The sequence below is a fragment of the Neophocaena asiaeorientalis genome, unplaced genomic scaffold, assembly GCF_003031525.2.
Source record: "Neophocaena asiaeorientalis asiaeorientalis breed wild unplaced genomic scaffold, Neophocaena_asiaeorientalis_V1.1 scaffold285, whole genome shotgun sequence".
Lineage (NCBI taxonomy): Eukaryota > Metazoa > Chordata > Mammalia > Artiodactyla > Phocoenidae > Neophocaena > Neophocaena asiaeorientalis.
In genome coordinates, this window is record NW_020174653.1 from 2,374,257 (window position 1) to 2,393,648 (window position 19,392).

The 19,392-nt window shown below is 34.3% G+C and overlaps 1 protein-coding gene and 1 pseudogene across 1 annotated transcript in view; one reads left to right on the top strand and one right to left on the bottom strand.

Moving 5' to 3' along the window:
- The window catches only part of LRRTM4 (leucine rich repeat transmembrane neuronal 4), an 838,672-nt gene that overhangs the window by 746,910 nt on the left and 72,370 nt on the right, over positions 1-19,392 (top strand). The window lies entirely within an intron of this gene.
- Positions 4,185-4,711, bottom strand: LOC112408996 (pleckstrin homology domain-containing family B member 2 pseudogene; annotated as a pseudogene).

Sequence of the window (19,392 nt, forward strand, 5' to 3'; positions counted from 1 at the left end):
ATATCACCTTATGCCTGTCAGAATAGCAATTATTTAAAACTTGCAACAAATAAAAAGTGTTGTTGAGAATGTGGAGAAAAGGGAACCATCTTGCACTGTTTTTGGGAATTTAATTTGGTGCAGCCACTATGGAGAACAGTGTGGGGTAAAGGGGGGATGGGATGAATTGGGAGATTAGGATTGACATATATACAATATTGATATTATGTATAAAATTGATAACTAATGAGAACCTACTGTATAGCACAGGGAACTCTACTCAGCGTTCTGTGGTGGCCTAAATGGGAAGGAAATACAAAAGAGAGGGGATATATGTCTACGTATAGCAGATTCACTTTGCTGCACAGTAGAAACTAACACAATGCTGTAAAGCAACTATACTCCAATAAAAATTAAAACCTCAAAAATAAGTTATATTGTTCACATAGAGCATCAATATGTATACAGCAATAAGAAATCAAAATATAGTAGGAGAAAAAGTCACTCATATATCCACTCAAAAAAAAGAAAGAAAGAAAAACAGAAAGAATCAAAAGGAAAAAAAAAAAAAAAATATATGTATATATATATATATATATATATATATATATATATATATATAAATGAGGTCTCTGGAAAACCACCAGCATTGAATTTTTTTTCTAACATTCAGCCCTGCTTTGATTCTTGCTTCATTGGCCAGTACATCTCCATGTCTGACTAGAGCTATCTTTGTATTTCTCAAAAATTTCATAAAATATCACCCTTTTTTTTCCCCTTTCCAACCTCATCATCTAGAATGACATACCTGTAGCATTAATCTCTAACCAAATCCATTAAGGCTACATGTTATTCCATGTCTTTTTGACTTAGCAATGGAGATCCCTTTACACATTTTATCACCCACTGTGTTCACCCTTGATCTCAACCCCTATGAATTAGCCTAGGTCACAAACTCAGTTATATTCCACTACATAAAATCTTTCACAACCCACTAAAATAACAACTGTTCTTCAGATCCAGGACCACCACTGTAACATACCTGCTATACTCCATATTCTACTGATCAGGCATTGTTTATTATTTTACTTGTTTAAATGTCTGTCTCTTCTTGAGCTGTTTGAGATTGGTGACCAATTCTTTATCAATCATTGGAGCCCATGCCCTTGTTTGAATGCTCCAGAGGGAGCATGTTTGCTGATGAATGGGCAACTGGATGAGTGAATGTCTTTACAAGGACTTTTACTTGTACTGAGATATGAGAATTTTAGATGTCAATTTTTTTTTATGCTTTAAGGTTAACAATCACTTAATGTATTGACATTATCACTTATAAACACACAATTTGCATATACAGGGAAAAATAGGTTCTGAGGACACAACCAAATCCTAGAGACAGGCAAGCAATCAGAAAAAAAAATCAACCCTAGGGGAAAAAAATGGAACTGCATCCCATGCTGGTGTCTACATAAATTTGGGAAGGAGAAAGAAAGATCACATAGTATCACAATTAATGTAGGAAATAAATGTGGGTCATTCTGTCTCAATGGCAGGAACTTCTCTCATGATTCATATCTTGCATCCCAGTCTGACCCGTTTCATGAATGATGATCTGAAACACAACCACGGGTCTCTCCCTTCTCTTTACATCTAAGACCCTGAAGTTAACTCAAGGAACTAAAAGAACAGAGCTAAGAAACAAGCAGACTGGCATGTGTGCAATGTCAATGGCCAACTAGTTAAAAGTACACATGGAAGTAAAATACTGACTAAACCTGAACAAGTTCTTTCCAACTCACCTAACTTCTTGATTTTGGATTACCTAAGTGTTGGCATCTACGAGAGTTGGGGCCAGGGAAATGAAGTATCTCAGCCCATCTTTATACCGAGTATGTATTTCCTCTCAGGATCAAGTCACTAGTGACAGTGAACTTCAAGACTCAACTACAGTTGCCCAGTGGGGCTGGCCCCACTGGGGACAGGGACTGGAGATTGGGGGGCACATGTGTGTCCAAGCTTCAGTCCATAGCTCTCCCCTTTCTGTCAGAGGGAAGCCAGGGAAACACCGGGAGACCATCTGCTTCAAGGGCATTTCACTGACATAACTCAGTATCTGTGGTTCCAAGTTCAAAATTAATACCCCAAAGCAACATTAAAAACTGAGTTTAGTATTTTGTAAGTAAGGCATACAACTCAAATAATGATTACCATCTGAACAAAACCATTCTTATTACATACGATGTAAAATAACTAAAGCAATACTTCTAACCATCAAAACCAGTGTAGATAGCTAGTGGGAAGCAGCTGCATAGCACAGGGAGATCAGCTCAGTGGTTTGTAACCACCTAGAGGGGTGGGATAGGGAGGGTAGGAGGGAGGGAGATGCAAGAGGGAAGAGATATGGGAACACATGTATATGTATAACTGATTCACTTTGTTATAAAGCAGAAATAACACACCATTGTAAAGCAATTATACTCTAATAAAGATGTTAAAAAACAAAAACAAAAAAACAAAAAAAAACAGTGTTGTCACACATCACATCTGGCAACTTTCCACATGTCAAACATCCAAAGAGGTGACAGCTAAGTATACTTTTAAGCTGGAAACAAACTCTCCAGTATCAACAAGTGCAATAGAATTGGCTAGGAAAACAGACCTGTGGTCACCACAAAGTTCATTTGGCATTTGGTTTCATACTGAGATAGATCTATTTAAGTCTGCCTTAGAGATGGAGTGGTTGATCAGTGAAACAAATAACTATGTATGTAACTGGCCACACAGAATAAAAACAGAATTTGTGCTACTACGAGTGTATTTTATGGAGAATAGGGCCACATGGAGTATAGGGGTAGAGACCTTCAATGTGCTAAACTGCCTTTGTAAAAAGTAAATTTTTTAAAGCATGCAAGACAGAAACCTGGAATAATTGAAATTTTAAAATTTACATAAATAAAGAAATAAGAAATAACAAAACTACGTGACTCTCAGTTTTCCAGAGCTTCACACCTAGCTGGGGCTCAAGTTAAATTGTTTAAGCTTCTCTGTGACATTTGAGTGAAGAATAAAAACAAGGCTAGTGTCCTGGTCAGGTGGGGTAATACCTTGCACAGGTCATTCATGTCCTTAGGCTGCAAATCTGTAACCTGACTCTCCCCCACCATGCCACCACCAGGGCTCCAGTCACCCCAGTGCTCAGGGACAGCCACAGTGCCCCAGTCCTGCACAGGACAGGAAATGAGCTCTTTAACAGCCTTCAGAAGGGTGGAAAAGAGGATCCTCAGTGCAGCCCAATCCCCTGAAACAGTAACACTGTAACTATTGCTCTCATTCCTCTTTCCTCACCATTCTCCTAATATTACTTTCTCAACAAGTAGAAAAATAAGCTATAAGTAGGCTGAAGTGGCAATAAAAACACTCAAAGCAAACACTAAAAATCATGATGCCTCTGAATATAGCAGATCTACCTCCACGCACTTGTTTGTAATTGTTTTGCCTTGTTCAAGTTTTAAATGATAAAGCCCTAAAATGCTGAGACTCAAGTCTACTCCTAATTTGGGATGTTTTCCAAGGATTACTACCAAAAACAAACTAGTAAGAATAAAATGAAAGAGCATATTTTAAAGCGGGGAGGGGATCTGCCATCCCGCCCATCATCCTGAGCAGTCAGCTTTGCTGAAAGTCTGCAGAGCCCCAGAGGCTGTGGGGATATCACATGGCTGCCTCAGGAAGGTTCCATCCTACAACTCCTGAAGTAACGTGCAACCAGTTCTAGTCTGAGGTTTCAAAGTCTAACATTAAACCAAGACAGCTGCAGTTCTTCTTGCCACAATCACTCACTCACTCATACATCACCATATTACTAGCATAACACTAAAATAAATTATCCCTTAACCACTAAGGCCTAACTCTAAAAAGAAAATGGCCTTTACAAACAGGTGTGTTCAAATAAGATATTCTGAGAGTTCCATAAAAAAACTCCTAGAATGAGCCAGTGCCCTCAAATAGTCTACGTTTTAGCTAAACAGCAGTCCAAAGTCTTCTCTGTGGTACTTATATGGATTAGTTATAAGTATGATGTCACTACTTTCAAAAGAACTACTAAAACTATTATTAAAAACATTTATAACAAACAGAAATGCCCTGCAAATTATATTATTGCACCCAGGGTATCAGAAGCTATGCACATCCAGTTTCCAAGGACTCTAGAAAACCCAGAACAGAGATCCTAAGGCCATGCCTGTGGCTGTTCCAGGCAGCATGCCCAGGTCACAGTCATTGTCTCGATACCACTCACGAATGATGACTTGTTTGGTAGGCTGCTCTCCGTAAAGTCCGGCATACAGGTACTGGTAGGGTACAGCATAAGCCTGCCCATTTGAAGCATAGACAACTTGAGTTCCTGGCGGGTATGCACCACTGTATGGACCATAACCATAGGCATCAGGGGTTGGTGCAGCATAGGCTGTGTAAGGAGGTGGGGAGGAAGCCAAGGCAGTCTCATCATACATGACTTCAGAGCCAACATGAACTGTGTTTGTCCTGGAATCCTGAAGTGTAAATTTCCAGACCAAACAATCATCTGTGCTTTCTGCACAAAGACTGATGGTTTTCCCATCTAGGCAAACAATCTGCAGCAGTCTTTTGGCTTCCCATCTGGAGGCCGAATATCCCGACATTCATGTCCCGTGTGGATGTTGATGCCGTCCACTGGCATGTGGACCTTATCCTCTACACTCTACCGAGTTTGGTCATCAGGTGACCATCTGACCACAGGTCAAACCAATTCTTCCAGCGCTTCAGAATAGTACTCTGTCTCAGCAACCATCCACTCTTCACAAACGCTGTATTTTCACCTGCAAATCCTCCGGCCGCAGCCGCGCACCAAAGTAGGGCAGGAGTGCAAGGACGCTGCCCGGCTCCTCGGCTCCGACTGTCTCAAGCCCTAGTTGTCAATTTTTAAAATAAATTAACTTAAAGTTTTAATGAAATTCCATTAAATATCTAATGGGTATCTAATTCTGAAATTGACAAAAGTTAATATGCATAATCAATAAATTTTCTTATAAAGTAATAAAGATAAAATTGTGCAAATGTAGAATATTTACAAATATGTATGAAACAGAATATTAAAATACACGAGAATATTTATTCTCCCTTTTAATTAAGCCAATGACATTTTTTTCTTTTTCAAAGAGAATTTTATTTTATAAAAATAACTTAGAAAATAATAAAATTAAAATAATTTTTATAGAAACTCAACCTATCCTGCTGGCCATACACCTTTCATAAACATAGAAAGGCAGTGATAAATACCTTTGGGAGAAATGGGAGAAAATCTATATTAAAAATGGAGGCAGGGTGCTGCAGAAGAGATGATGAAGAACAGGAAAGTTACTTTCATGTGGAAACTATAAAATGAAAGCAGTATTTATTTTAGAATTTTAAGTACTATTATAAAAATCTCCCTAATATTAAATTTGTGGTCATTGCTACAGAAAGCATCTTTTTGTTGGACAGCTTATTCCAAAGAGAACATATTAAGTGCAGTAAAATTTTCAATACAAACTGTTTGTGTTGGCAAGGAGACAAAAGTATGTTGGGAGTGAGGTGATAGATGGATAGAAGTTCAAAACATATTATTTTACAAAACTACAACCTTTCCCTGATACATCTGTCATGAAAATAAGAATTAATAAATTATTTATTTATACCTTTTTAAGGACTCCACTTAAAATAAAATGTTCCTAGTTGGTTCTTGATATCTGGTCTATCTGGAAAGCACTGATCTAATAAGTAGTTGTCCATTTGTCCTTCAAAATCTAGCTCAAATTTTACTTTTTTACAAAATCTTTATCTTTCACCTACTAAACAGTGTGTTAAATTGAGGAAGGTTTCTAGGTAGATCCAATTTTGTGTTTCCAACATACAAAGCTATTCTTAGTATATACTTGAGGAAAAAGTGAAAATATTTATTAGTATTTGAATCTAATGGTACAGAACAGGCAAACCAATTAAATATTCTAATTATCCAGAAATATTTTTAATTAAAAGTGTTTATCTTTTGTTCTGTGCTGAATTAGTATAGCATTATTGAATGGTTTTCCTGTCAACAGATATATAGGTGATAGATAGATAGATAGATAGATAGAGAGATGATAGATAGATAATAGATAAAGAGAGATAGGTGACAGAGAGAGAGAGAGAGAGAGGGAGAAAATCTAATAAAATCTGTACAAATACAATTATACAGAACACATAGCTTTAGTTTTGAGAAGAATGTTATTCTAGTTGACGTTTTTTAATGGTACATGAATCAGGACAAACAGAAGGAAGGAAGGCACCTAGGGCACAAATATTAAGGAAGTCCTCATCAGGGTGGTACAAGTGTGGGGTCAGCCCCTGAAAATGAGTGCAACCTTAAATTTTGCCCCCTAAGTACCTCACTCATATCACTCTGGTCTCTGCAATTGCCCAGTTTTGGAATTACCTCACTACCTTATCAGCTTTCTTCCAAATTTCCAGTGTCTCTCATGATGCCTCGCTTCTGAGATGTCCTCCTGCACTAGAGCACTGAACCCCAATCATATTTAGGAGTTTTTCTGTCCTATTTCCTTATCAAAGCTCTAGTTGTTTCTGCACTGTTCATGTGGAGAATGCTGTCACATAGACAACTTTATAAATAGCTGTTTCATTTTTGAGATAAAAAGACTGAAAAAAATTCATCTAAGCTCCCCAGATAGTACTTGAATTTTATAGAAAAATGCCTGCATACTAAGGAATGCATTTTTTAGTATCCTCAATGCTCACTTCCACCTCAGGGCATCTGCTGGTGTGATCTGATCCCACGGTCCATCTACAGCCTCCAGTCGAGAATTGCCTCCTGGGGAGGATTCTTCTTCACATGTCTACAGGGAGCTGCCACTCACATTGCTGTCCACAGTAGACCCTGTGCTTTTTAGTTTGTTAAATACACTTTAATTTCTTATTTATTGTGGTTTTTCAATTGTCTTATATGCATTGGTTTTATCACCTTGATTGTATTTTAATTTCTTTACAGTCAGGTTTTTCCACATTCAGACTTTTGTTTTATAAATCATGAATCTTTAATTCTCTGACATCAAAACAGACTATAATAGAGGAGCTGAAGTTATAGATTTGGGGGCTGGGATTCTCACTTGCATCACTAAAATTAATTCACATTTGCAAACTCACCATACCTCTGCTTAAAGCAAGCCCTGCCAGCATGTCTTTCCCTACGCTTTACCACTGCCTTTTAATTGGTAACTAAAGAATCCAATTGTCACTTCTCTAAATGAAGGGAATATATTCTGTTTTTTAAAATGACTAAGCAACCTCTAGGCTGAAATCCAACTACACAGTGTATATGGGTTTGGTAGCATTGCACCAGATTTTCTCGTTAAAACCTTTACATAACAGTAATCCATCACTAAGTAAGATGTTCAATGACTTTAGAAGTGGAGGTTAAGAGACATTATAATCAAATAATCTTTCTTCTAAAACAGTTTAACCCTCCTTGTCAATAGAAATAATGGTAACATACTTTTAGCCTGGGACTCACCAATTCTAAACAACATTATTGGAGATGATACATGGTTTGTTTGTTTCTTTGCTTATTTGTGAAACTTCCGTTAAAAACTGAATTATATAGTAATAGATAAAGAAATAATTTAATTCAACTTTTGCTAACGTAAAGATGGAACAAAAAACAAGGAGAGAAACAGAAATGGTGATTCTTTTTCAAATAAATATTAATAAAGAAATTATTGTGCATGTTTTAAAGCATGGGGTTTGGAGATGGAAATATTTAGTATTGATATTGTTTTAACTTTCATAATGGATAATTTTGAACATATGCATAAATAGTTTTGTATGAAAAATTCCCATCTACCTACCACCTGAATTCAGCTACCATCAACCTTGGCCAGTCCTAGCCTAGCCTCACCCCCTTCCAACCTTCCTCCTTCATATTTTTTGAATGTATCTGAGAAATCTTATCATTTCATATGTTAATATTTCAGTATGTAATTTCAAAAATGAGAACTCATTAACTTAACCAAAATATCAGTATTAGATTTAAAATGTAAAATCATTTATTATCATCGAATATCCAGTCAACATGGATATTTCCAATTATCCATTAATAAGAAATTGATTTTAGGCCTTATTTTTCCTCTTACTTCTGTATGGCTTCATTCTTCTTATCTGTAAAATGAGGTTAAAAGCCCCACCCAAAAGGGGAGTTGAGGATTAAATGAGGTAAGATATATATATATATTCATTTTAATAAGATATTTTTTATAATACAATTTTAGATTTTGGGAATATGCATTAAAACTAAGTCATCAAAAAGTCATAAAGGGCAAATATAAAAATAAAATTGAGACTGGAAAAACTGTAAATCACACTCTGACCATCTTTGGATTCCTCCTTTGTGTTCTCTCTTCTCCCTCTATCCAGACCCATTGCTCTCACTTCTTCCTCACTCATATTTACCTATTTGTGTCCCCCCAAAAGATGACTATTACCTGTTTGTCACTCGGAAATGGTAAGGAAAACCACACTATGGTGTTGAAGTTATTGACTGAAAAAAGAAAAAGAGTGGCAATGTATAAATTTTCTCACATACTTTAGAGCACAACTTTGAACCTATGGGCCATTTCTAAGCAGAGGAAATTTCTTTCTGCATCTGAATTCATAGAAGTGACAGCTAACTCCAACTATATATTTATAAAAAGTAGCTAGTCTCCCTTAATATACATAGATTTCATTAAGATTTACCTTAATCACATGTCACTCATAAGAAAAGAGAGGGTCAATTTCCTCCCTATTTTAATTTTTCACTAATCCACTATTTTTTCCCTATTTTGATAGTATTTCAAATGAAATATGGGAAGGAGAAGTGTAAAACAGTTGAAGCTAAATTCCAAATACATTTTAAATGATAATTAATGCTCAATTTTTAATAACAAATGTCCAATTTTTGTCTCCTATGAGCAGTGTATGTGTGAGCCCATTTTTTCCACAGTTTCACCGACATTCTTTTAAATTTTTTCCCGTTTGATATGTGAAAATAATATCTCTTGTTTTAAGTTGTGTGTCTTTGGTTAATAGTATGGTTGAGTATTTGATAGTTTATTGGTTATTTCATTTGTGTCATTAATGTTTACACACTTTTTACATTTTTGTATTGGAGCATTTGTCTTTTTTATATTGAATGCTATTTTATCATATGTACACAGTACACTTTTCATTTCCCTGTTTTCCAGGTTACCAAACTGCTCTGAACTTTCTATATTTTGACTAGCATTGTGTGCCTTGAATACTAATAATCATTGGACTTGCATGGTATTTAAAAGTTGAAGATTTCAAAGTACCTCATTGTAATGAATTCCCATCATACCCCAGTGTTACAATGGCCTTTTAAAGGCAAGTAAAATGGAAAGTGACATTTTCCTGGATGTATGGTCAGAGAGATGGCAAATTTATGACCAGAAACAAGAATCCAGATATCAATACCAACTCCATCCTCTCTTTTTTGTTTTTTTACCTGTTACCATAGGAAATAGAAAACTACATGTATGCAGGACATCTGCAAAAACCCAACCATTTGTTTTTTGTTTTGTTTTGTTTGTTTTTGATTTTGTTTTTGTTTTGTTTTATGATCCTGTCTTCTCTATGTGAGGAGCAGCAGATAAAATTTTGATATTCACAGTTATCACTCTATGACCCTGTCAGGTGCTGGTGAACATTCCAACAAGTACACCTAAGCATTTGCTGGATGCCCAGACTGTGTTCTGAGAGATGCAAGAAAAGGAAGGGAAAGTTCTTTTACTAGCTGTGGAAGCCTGCATTAGTGGAATATGCCTTCTAAGAGGATGCCTTTGCTCAAACAATTTTGGCGTTATTTTTGCAATTTCCCTCAGAAACTGTTTTGCTCCCACTGTATTTTGTTTGAACTATAATTTTGAAAAAAAGGAACAATGACAACGTGAGCATTCTACATTTCACTAAACAATTTAAAATAACAAATGGCTGTTAGTCCACTTTGTCTTGGTCCCATAACCCTCCTTACTAAGAAATTCATTTTCAAAGGGAAAACAATGCTTTTTCATATTGATGGTATTCAAAAGAACACCATTATCAGAACCTAAAAAGCAAAGTTAAAGGAGGGTCCTTCAGGAATAGAAGCAATATTTGGACAGCAGGTGAGTCTCCGTTATTTATTATTGTGTCCTCAAGGCCAGGCTCAGTGCCTGGCATATAGTAGACACTCAAAAATTCTTACTAAGTGAATAAAAGAAAAATTCAGAATTCCAGAACCATTTGATAAAACAAGAATTTCATAGTGTGACAATGACATTGAGATTACTCCTTATACTGATGGAGCAAATACTCCTTTGTGCAGTTTTACAAGATTCATCAATTAAAAAATAAAATTTTATTTAGAAATTACTTGAATTATTCAAATATGTTTATAAGCATAATAAACTATTTGATAAAGAAATTAGTTATATTATATATGCAAATATGTACTTTCTATTATTAATAATAGCAGAAATAATCTATTCTATGATGTAGGAAATGTGTTAGAATAATATTTTTATGACAGTTTTCCAGGAAAAACATCACCAGCAAACAGGCATGATTAATTGAAAATGATAGGATCAAAATGATCTATCAGGAAGGCTTGATAGGCAATTGAGGTTTAATATATTAGAAAATATAATGAATTATTATAAGGAAAATGGATACTGTTTATAAATTGTCAAGTAATTGTACAGTAAAAATAGTTCACTGCTTTCATATTAATTTAAGATTACCATTTGAGGATTTAGGGACAGTAAAATGTTTTTAGTTATAAAATGGTTAATTAAGAATTTTTTTTCCTGTCTTCTGTGAGTCTTACATTCTCTGAGATCTGGTAAGAACTGTTAATGCAATCTTGTGTTTGTATTTAGAGAACTTCCCTTTCAGAAATTGCCATTTGAGAATGAAATATCTGTATCTCTCTACTTCATTGACTCTCCAGCTGTTGTCAACAATTATTTGGGAGAGCACTTCTTATTTTCCTCACACTGCCTCTTAATTTATTTTTATCTTTTAACAGTTTCATAATTAACTCTATATTATGGTAAATGCCCTTAGGAAAAATGCTACAAAAATATTTTAGTGCAGAATATTTACATTACAGAGGACTTGAGATGATCTGGCTCCCATAATGGGTATTCAAATTCCCTTTCATTTTTTATTGAGTAATGGATGTTATACACTTCATTGCTAGTATTGTTCTGGGTAAAAACAAAATAATTATGTAAACTAAAACAAATTGGATGGATGAGTTTCTTTGCAGAACAGAAAGTAGGTATCCTGAAATAATTGATAATTAAATCCAGCATAAATTGCTGAAATATTCCCAGATCAAATTCAAAAGTGATATTTGGATTACTTAGCCCTTTAAGTCTATCAGTGAGCTCTTGTTAACACCTCCCATGTCATTATCAATTCAAGAATATCCTTTTTTATTAAAATAACATCTATTACTTAGAAATTATTTTCATACATTTCTGGATGTTATTGGAGATGTGATTCAGAGAAGAAACTGACTATAACATTTCAGAACTTTGTAAGTGTTAATAGCAGTTTCAAGTAGAATGAGAAAGCAAAATGCCACTCTCTACTTCAATAGAGGTTGGGTGGGGAAATGGGAAATGAATTCTAAAACTAATTTGCAAAGGCACTTGAGGTTACAAAATTAGAAGTGGTTTCCACGAGCTGAATTTTTTTATACTGTCATGAAGAACAGTAAGATAGAGTCTGAAATTGTTACATTATTTGTTCCTACTCAGTGAGTTATTCTTCTTGATTTAGGGGTATACATTAAACACTGCAGAAAGTCTTCTTATATAAACTAATTACAATCTTAGAAGTAGAAAAACAACTACTATAAATATTGTGCAGAGAAAACAAGTTGAAAATATGCTTCTGGATAACTCAACCAAAATAATTTCTTACAGTAATATAAATTGAATGATAAATGCAATTAAGCATCTTTGGTATATTATGTAGTTGATGTTTAAGACACTTTTGAGAATGTAAACTTAAGTAATACTAAAATGCTTAAACATCTCCAAATTTTTGCTTCTATCTTCATTCTTAATTTCTAGGGTGACAGAATGATCCCATCCTAATATTTCACATGTTTGTATACAACACGGGGAAAATCCTCTAATTTCATGACATTATATATTATTTTTATTTACTGTATACAACTTAATATTAAAATGTTCTTTGAACAGAAGGGAAAGACTAATTAAAGCAACTTCCATGGGACCAATCTTAACAACTAATGGCCAAACATAAACTTCAGTTACATCTTTCTCTTCACCTCCTTAGACTTTGTGAAACATTCTATGCTGAATTGTGCAAGATCTTGGATTCTGACCACATATGGATTTGAACCCCACCTGTGCTACTTCCCAGCTGTGTAACATTGAAGACGGTACTTATTTCTGAACCCTTATTCCCTCTATGAGATTAATGGAATAAGAGAATAAGCTTGGGTAACAGTAGATCTTACCATATGGGGTTATTAGAATCAAGTGACATGTATGTAAAGCATTTAGCACAGTCTCTAGTGTATATTAACTATTCATTAACTGTTAATTATCAATAGTATCATTATCATGTCTTTACAACTAAAGATGGAACAAAAGGACAAGACACGGGAGACCTGTTTGAAAGATGTATGGAAGAAAATGAAAATGAGAAAGAAGACCGGAAAGCAGGGAGAATGCCCTGGAGTAGGTGCTTAACAATGTTGGCATGGGCATAATCAAAGACATTAACAAAACAACAAAGAAGAAAGCTAATATTTATTGAGCAATTGCAGTATGCCAAGAGTCTTTGAAACATTGAAACTGAGGCTCAGAAAAGTTATGTAATTGGACTAAAGTCACATATCTAATAAATAACTGACAAGGAATTAATATTCAGATATTTTGATTCCTTTAAGCTAAGTTAAACCATTACTGGTCTCTTACATCCTGCTTATGATGTTACCATGGGGATGATTACTCTTGATGAAATATGTACATAAGACCAGAGTTAGACTATAAGGATCCTGATATTATTAGTTCCCCAAAACCATCTAGCTTACTAAACATTGAAATAGTAAAATTTCTGATCACCCACTTCCAACATGGAGGTGAGGGTTTTCCCCATATCAATAAGCAATGCTCAGAGACCAGCTAGTTGTCTTATAATTCAGCTCAGTTCTGACACTATCTACCCAGAAATAATGACAGATTCCACAGGTAAAGGTTCAGTCCCACAAGACTACCTCCCCTCTCCACTTCAGCCACCAGTCACAATTCCAGGTTGTCACTTGACTGGCCTGTTATAGATTGGATGTCCCAATGACCCTCACTTTGTGTTTAATTAATTTTCTAGAGCAGTTCACAGAGCTCAGAGAATTTTTTTACTTTTTAGTTATTGGTTTATTATGGAAGGATATAACTCCAGAAAGGCCAGATGGAAAAGAGGCATATGGCAAAGTATGGAGAGAACAGAGCTTCCATGCTCTCTGAATGCTCCATTCTCTCTACATCTCCACTTGTTCATCAACCTGGAAGCTCTCCAGAGCTCTCTCTTTTGGAGTTTTATGGAGGCTTCATTACAAGCTTGGTTGATTAAATTAATGGCAATTGGGGATTGAACTCGATTTCCAGCCTCTCTCTCCTCCCAGAAGGTCAGGAGGTGGGACTGAAAGCTCCAGCTGTCTATTCATGGTTCCCTTGGCAAACAGTCTCCCATCATTGCATGCCTTCCAAAAGTCCCCTTATTAAGATAAACCCAGTTGTTGTGTGTTATGAATAACAAGACATCCATTTTACATTTATGGCTCTGAAGCGATTTCAGGAAGTGATGACAAGAGACAAAATATTATGACAAAATATGCTCCCATTATTTTTATCACTCAGGAAATTTCAAGGGTTTTGGGACCTGTGATCCAGGAATTGTGGACAAAGACCAAACATATCTGAATGACCAAATATATATTTCTTATAAAACACAGTATTTAGTCATGGAACTGATGTGTCTTCTTTCTATTATTAACTTTTCCACATATAAAGGGTAGATCAGAACTTTATCGTCTTCCAAAAAAAACCTTTTATTCGTCATGGTATAGTGGTGACCTTGGTCTTCTTTGAAATCACTCATGTTAACTGAAATAAAAACGCACAATGTGAGAGCTGTGAATTTCAGTTTTATTTGGAGACTTAATGAGGACTATAGCCCAGGAGACAGCCTCTAGGGGAGTGCTAAGAAACTGCTCCACAGAGGTAGGGGAACATCCTGGATGTTATTGTTAATCATGTGGATCAGATATCTCAGTTAATGATTTTAGTGCTTATCTATATATTAAAAGATGCAAGAATCTGAGGATCATTGAAATTCTTCCATTTTATCTATCTAGGGGCCCATGTATCCAAAACACAGCACGCTTCATCCTAAATTCATTTTAGGGTATACTTGTAGGTCAACAGCTGCAGTGGTTAATGACTTGATCTATGTAATAGCTGGTAACTTTCTTTGTTTACACTCATTTGACATTTATTCAAGTATTGCTGTGTAACATTATGCATAGTGTTTCTTCTATTCTTACTTCATGAATTTGATATATGGATCATCTTTTTAAAGAGATCTATACATTTTATATATGCACCATCTATACAAGTAGTGTCTAAGCCAACAAACTAAATATTTTGATATCCTCACAAATCTTAGCTCAGAATTGAATAGCAATCTTTGAATAGGAGTTTAAGCCACTGAACATGGAGAAAGCATACCCATGTCAAATGACATATTATCAAAAAGACATGATGAATATGATTATGATGGAATGATATATTGCTCAGAAAAAAAAAAAAAAACAAGCAGAATAGAAATGCATGAAGAGACTCTTAATTGTACTCTGATCTTAAATCTACCTTGTACAGCTATTAAAGAAGTCTGCTCTTCGAGGCCATGGGCAAAAATCCAATTACTTACAACAACGTTACATACATTCCTAGAACCTGAAATTCTTACATGATTACAACAATATGGACCAAGAGCCTTAAGTACACCTACAAGCCTTGACTCACTATTCTAATTCTAGGAATATATGCAAAGAGAAGACTAACCAGAGTTTAAACACAAATATTCTTTTTGAAGAATTAGAGTAACTGATACTTGGAAATTGCCTTTAAGTCCAAAAATAAGAGCTCCTTCAATGATGTCATGGTTATCTGTTCAATGGAGTATTACACATTCTTTAAAAACTACTTATATGAAGGGTATTTAATGCCATTGGGGAAAAGAGAAAAGAGAAAGACAGAAAAGTGCAAAACTTATCTTTGTTACTTATAATTAAATAGAGCAATATATTTAAAATATAGGCATACCAAAATATTATCTTTTTATTTTCTCTAAAAATAAAATATTTTAATTTTCATAAATTGTTTTACAACATCATTATGATGAAGTTAAATAACTTTAAAGACTAACACAATTAAATATAATAATTTATTATAAAATTATGTTTATTGATAATATGTAGCTACTAATATAAATTTATAAGTGGATATTGCAATACATAGTTAAACTGAGAAAGTTAACCAGCAACCTTATTCTACTAGTTTTACTAGTTTTTATAGTGACCAGACTATCATATACCTGAAACGTGCATTGTATATAAGGATAGCTAAGTTATTTTTAAGTTTTTTATGATTTTTCTCCAATTCTGAGATAAAATACATTGGGTATAGAAAAATTTATGGATTCAAATACTCTGACCCACTTAGAACATCCATATAAAGTTGCAAGACAAATGGCATATTTACAATCAGAGTTTGCTGCTTGGCTGTGGATGGGTGAGTCACAGAAGATTCTTTTAAAGGAAAATAATAGCTTTAAAATAAAACTTTTCACGCTTTATGATCACTCCCTTGAAGAGTTCATTTACTTTTTTGGTTTCAACCATTATGTCTATGACTTACAGCTCCCAAATCTGTATTTCCAACTATGCTTACTCATCCAAGTTCCAGATCCATATTTCATATACAGTTCCACTTAGATATCTAACAATCACCACAAACTCGAAATAACCCACCATAACTCTCCCAACCCAATAAACATGTTCTATTTTCTAACCTTCGGATGTTGTTAATAGCATCAAAATGTGTCTAGTGTACACATTTGTGGTACAAAATATGTACCACACCCTCTCTTTTCTCTCAGCATTAACAACTTGATGGTTTCTAAATTCCTCTGAGCTCTTTGCCTACTGAGTTAGCTCAATCAGCATGTTCTATTGACTCTTTCTTTTCCTAATCCTCCCTAGTTTTCTATTGCAATACCTTGCACTCTAATCAATCCCTCATCACGTCATACCTGGAGACCTGCAGTCATCTTTTTCTTGGACATCTTTAAGTACACTAGAGGTGTTATAGCTGGCTTTTAATCAATCACACTGTCTCACCCATGAGTTATATTTAATTTAAAATGGCAAGACTTGTGAATTAGAATGTTTTTATTCAAATTCAGTCTGTAAATATCAAAATACATTCATTCTAAAATGTCTTTGATATAATATATTGGATATACAGTGAGAAAATTCAAACATTATAGAAAAAGTAAAAATATTAATTCACCTTTTAACAAATTTTCATCCAGGATCTAAGAGTTTCTTAGTCTTCTCTACCATGTTAAGCAGGGTAGAGAAAAGAATCATTTCAAGGATGCAACTAAAATGATGCATTAGAAAATAGACTATAGGAAAACATAAGATTAGCAATCCACATGGTGGTCAGGGAAACCATGTGTATGAGTATGTGTGTGTGTGTGTGTGCATGTGTGAAGCTTTAATCAACTTGAATATTTGTGTAAAGTGCCTGTTTCACATGCAACACATTTTAGACTCAATACGGATGCAAAGAAGCCTAAGATAAACTTCCAAATGATTTACAATTACATTGGTGATAGGAAACTCAGACATGCTAAATAAAAGCAATAAGATGAAGTAGAACACAGACATCTATAAGTATCAAAACCTAATTTGTGTCTGCCAGTGTGTTGGAGAGCAAATTTTCAGAAAGTGGTAACCTGCATTGCATTATTTTAAACTGAGGGAAAAGAATGGGTTCCAAATGTATCCAAACCCCCAAATATTTTCCTGCAAATCTTTAAACTGTTTTTAACCACCAATATAAAAATCCATTGAGGATTTCTGCAGAATAGAATGTTCTTAAGATACCAATTCTAAAATTATTTAACATTTAATGAACCCCAAAGGATATGTTTACATGTAGAATACAAAGATACAATACTGTGTCAGCTATAGATTGCATTTGTTTTCTGCACTGCAACAAACATGCACCACCATATAAATTCTAAAAAAAAAGAAGAAAAATGGTAAAGATACTAAAGATGATGTCTGAATTGCGCCCAGGTTGACAGTGCCCACAGGTGCTTGGTAGTTGCAATATTGAGGCCCATTAAGGGCTAAATTCTCAGGAAAAATGGGGAAATTGTTAGTAACAACAATAAGATATCACGAGAGGGATTGAACGAAGTTGTTAGTATACTAACATCCTTTCTTTCAGATGTCAACATTTCCACCAATATATGAACATATTCATTATAGCAGTGTTACAGTATGGATCATGAATTCCATTTTGCAAGTTATTATAGCAAAGGTTGAAAACTGAATGATCAGATAGCAAGGGATACTCCTTTTTATTAGCTAATGAATTTTATGTTTGGGATTATATATGCTATAGAAGGAATTAAATAGATGAGGGTCCACAGCAAAGCTATTGTAAACAGAAAACACATTAGGGAGTCATTTAAGTGGGTGCACAGGAATGGTTAAAGTATTCTTAAGTGTGTGTAGAACAGAGAAGCAGAGATGCAGAGACCATGTAGAGAGGTTATTTTTAAAGAATGCTTGCGTGCCGTGCACACACACAAATGAAAGTACATAGGCAGAAATATAAAGTTGCAAATAATATTTAGTAGTTGCAAACCACCTGAAATTCTTAATATATATTCATATATATATATATGTGTGTGTGTGTGTATAGTTGTGTGTATGTGTGTTCATTGTAGATATATTCATTGTATATTTTATTCATATGTATATAGAGGCATATACAATTTATTATAGTTTTAATGATGATATACTATTTTGCAATTACAAAATAGAAATAAAGAATCTTCACCAGTAACATCACCTTTAAACAAGGCTGAGGGGGGAACATTGCTAAATTTATAAAAACAAATAAAAATCTCCTTAAAATAAGTAATTGGTTAATAATTTAAACCAATTGTGCTAACTTATCACCACATAAAACTCTATTTTTAAAGATGACCATGACTAGAACTATAGCATTTGTTTATATATTTATATTTTATTTATTGAATCAGAGATATATAGTAACAACTAAAATTGTGATCTAAAAATCAAGCAAACTAGAATTAACATTGGGTACATTTCACCATATTTGTTCCATTTGCTTTACCTTAAATAGAAATAGTTTACATAAAAATTTATCTACTTTTAAATAAACACACTCTTTTTCTTATGTTTTTCAATGCTAGTTCATGACAAAATTGTTTTTAAGAATTTTTGATAATGCAAAGCTTACTTTTTAATTTTGTAACGGATTCTAATATTAATGTGAACACAAAATCTTAAAACACACAATTTCAGAATTAAAAAAATACAAATATTCTCCATTCCATTCCACAGTGATGCTCCCTGGAGCACTTATACACACACGCATGTACCCACAAACTCTCTCTCTCTCAAAAGCACATGCAAACAACTAATTTTAAGCATAGAAACAGACAACAAAAAGGGAAGCAGGGCTGAAATTTATTTCTAGTCATAATTATTACTTTGCAGGAATAAGAAAATAAAAATCCTGGAAGGTAAAAATTAAAGGATAAAAGTAGAATAGACATAGCACAATTAAATATAAGATAATATAGTTTATAGAAATGTGAATACTTTGATGACAGTAAGAACAATGTTTCATGTGGACACTGGGTGCAGATGAATCTGGGGTCTCTAAGACTCTCCCATGAAAGAATACTACCACTGATAATCAAATTACTGTTACTTCTGACATGTAAAATTATGAGATTTGTTTCTATTCTGGGAGGATTTTGTTACACATTGCTCAGGTTAAAACTGTTCAGAGTCCTGCAATATATGCATCTGGTAGTCTAAGGTTAATTGGATGGACAATTAATCTTTGGCCATCTGTCAATGACACTGGATTCCTGCCAAAGAAGGGGGAGTAAACAAAATGGCCATTCATGTTTCTTCATTCTCCATGATGC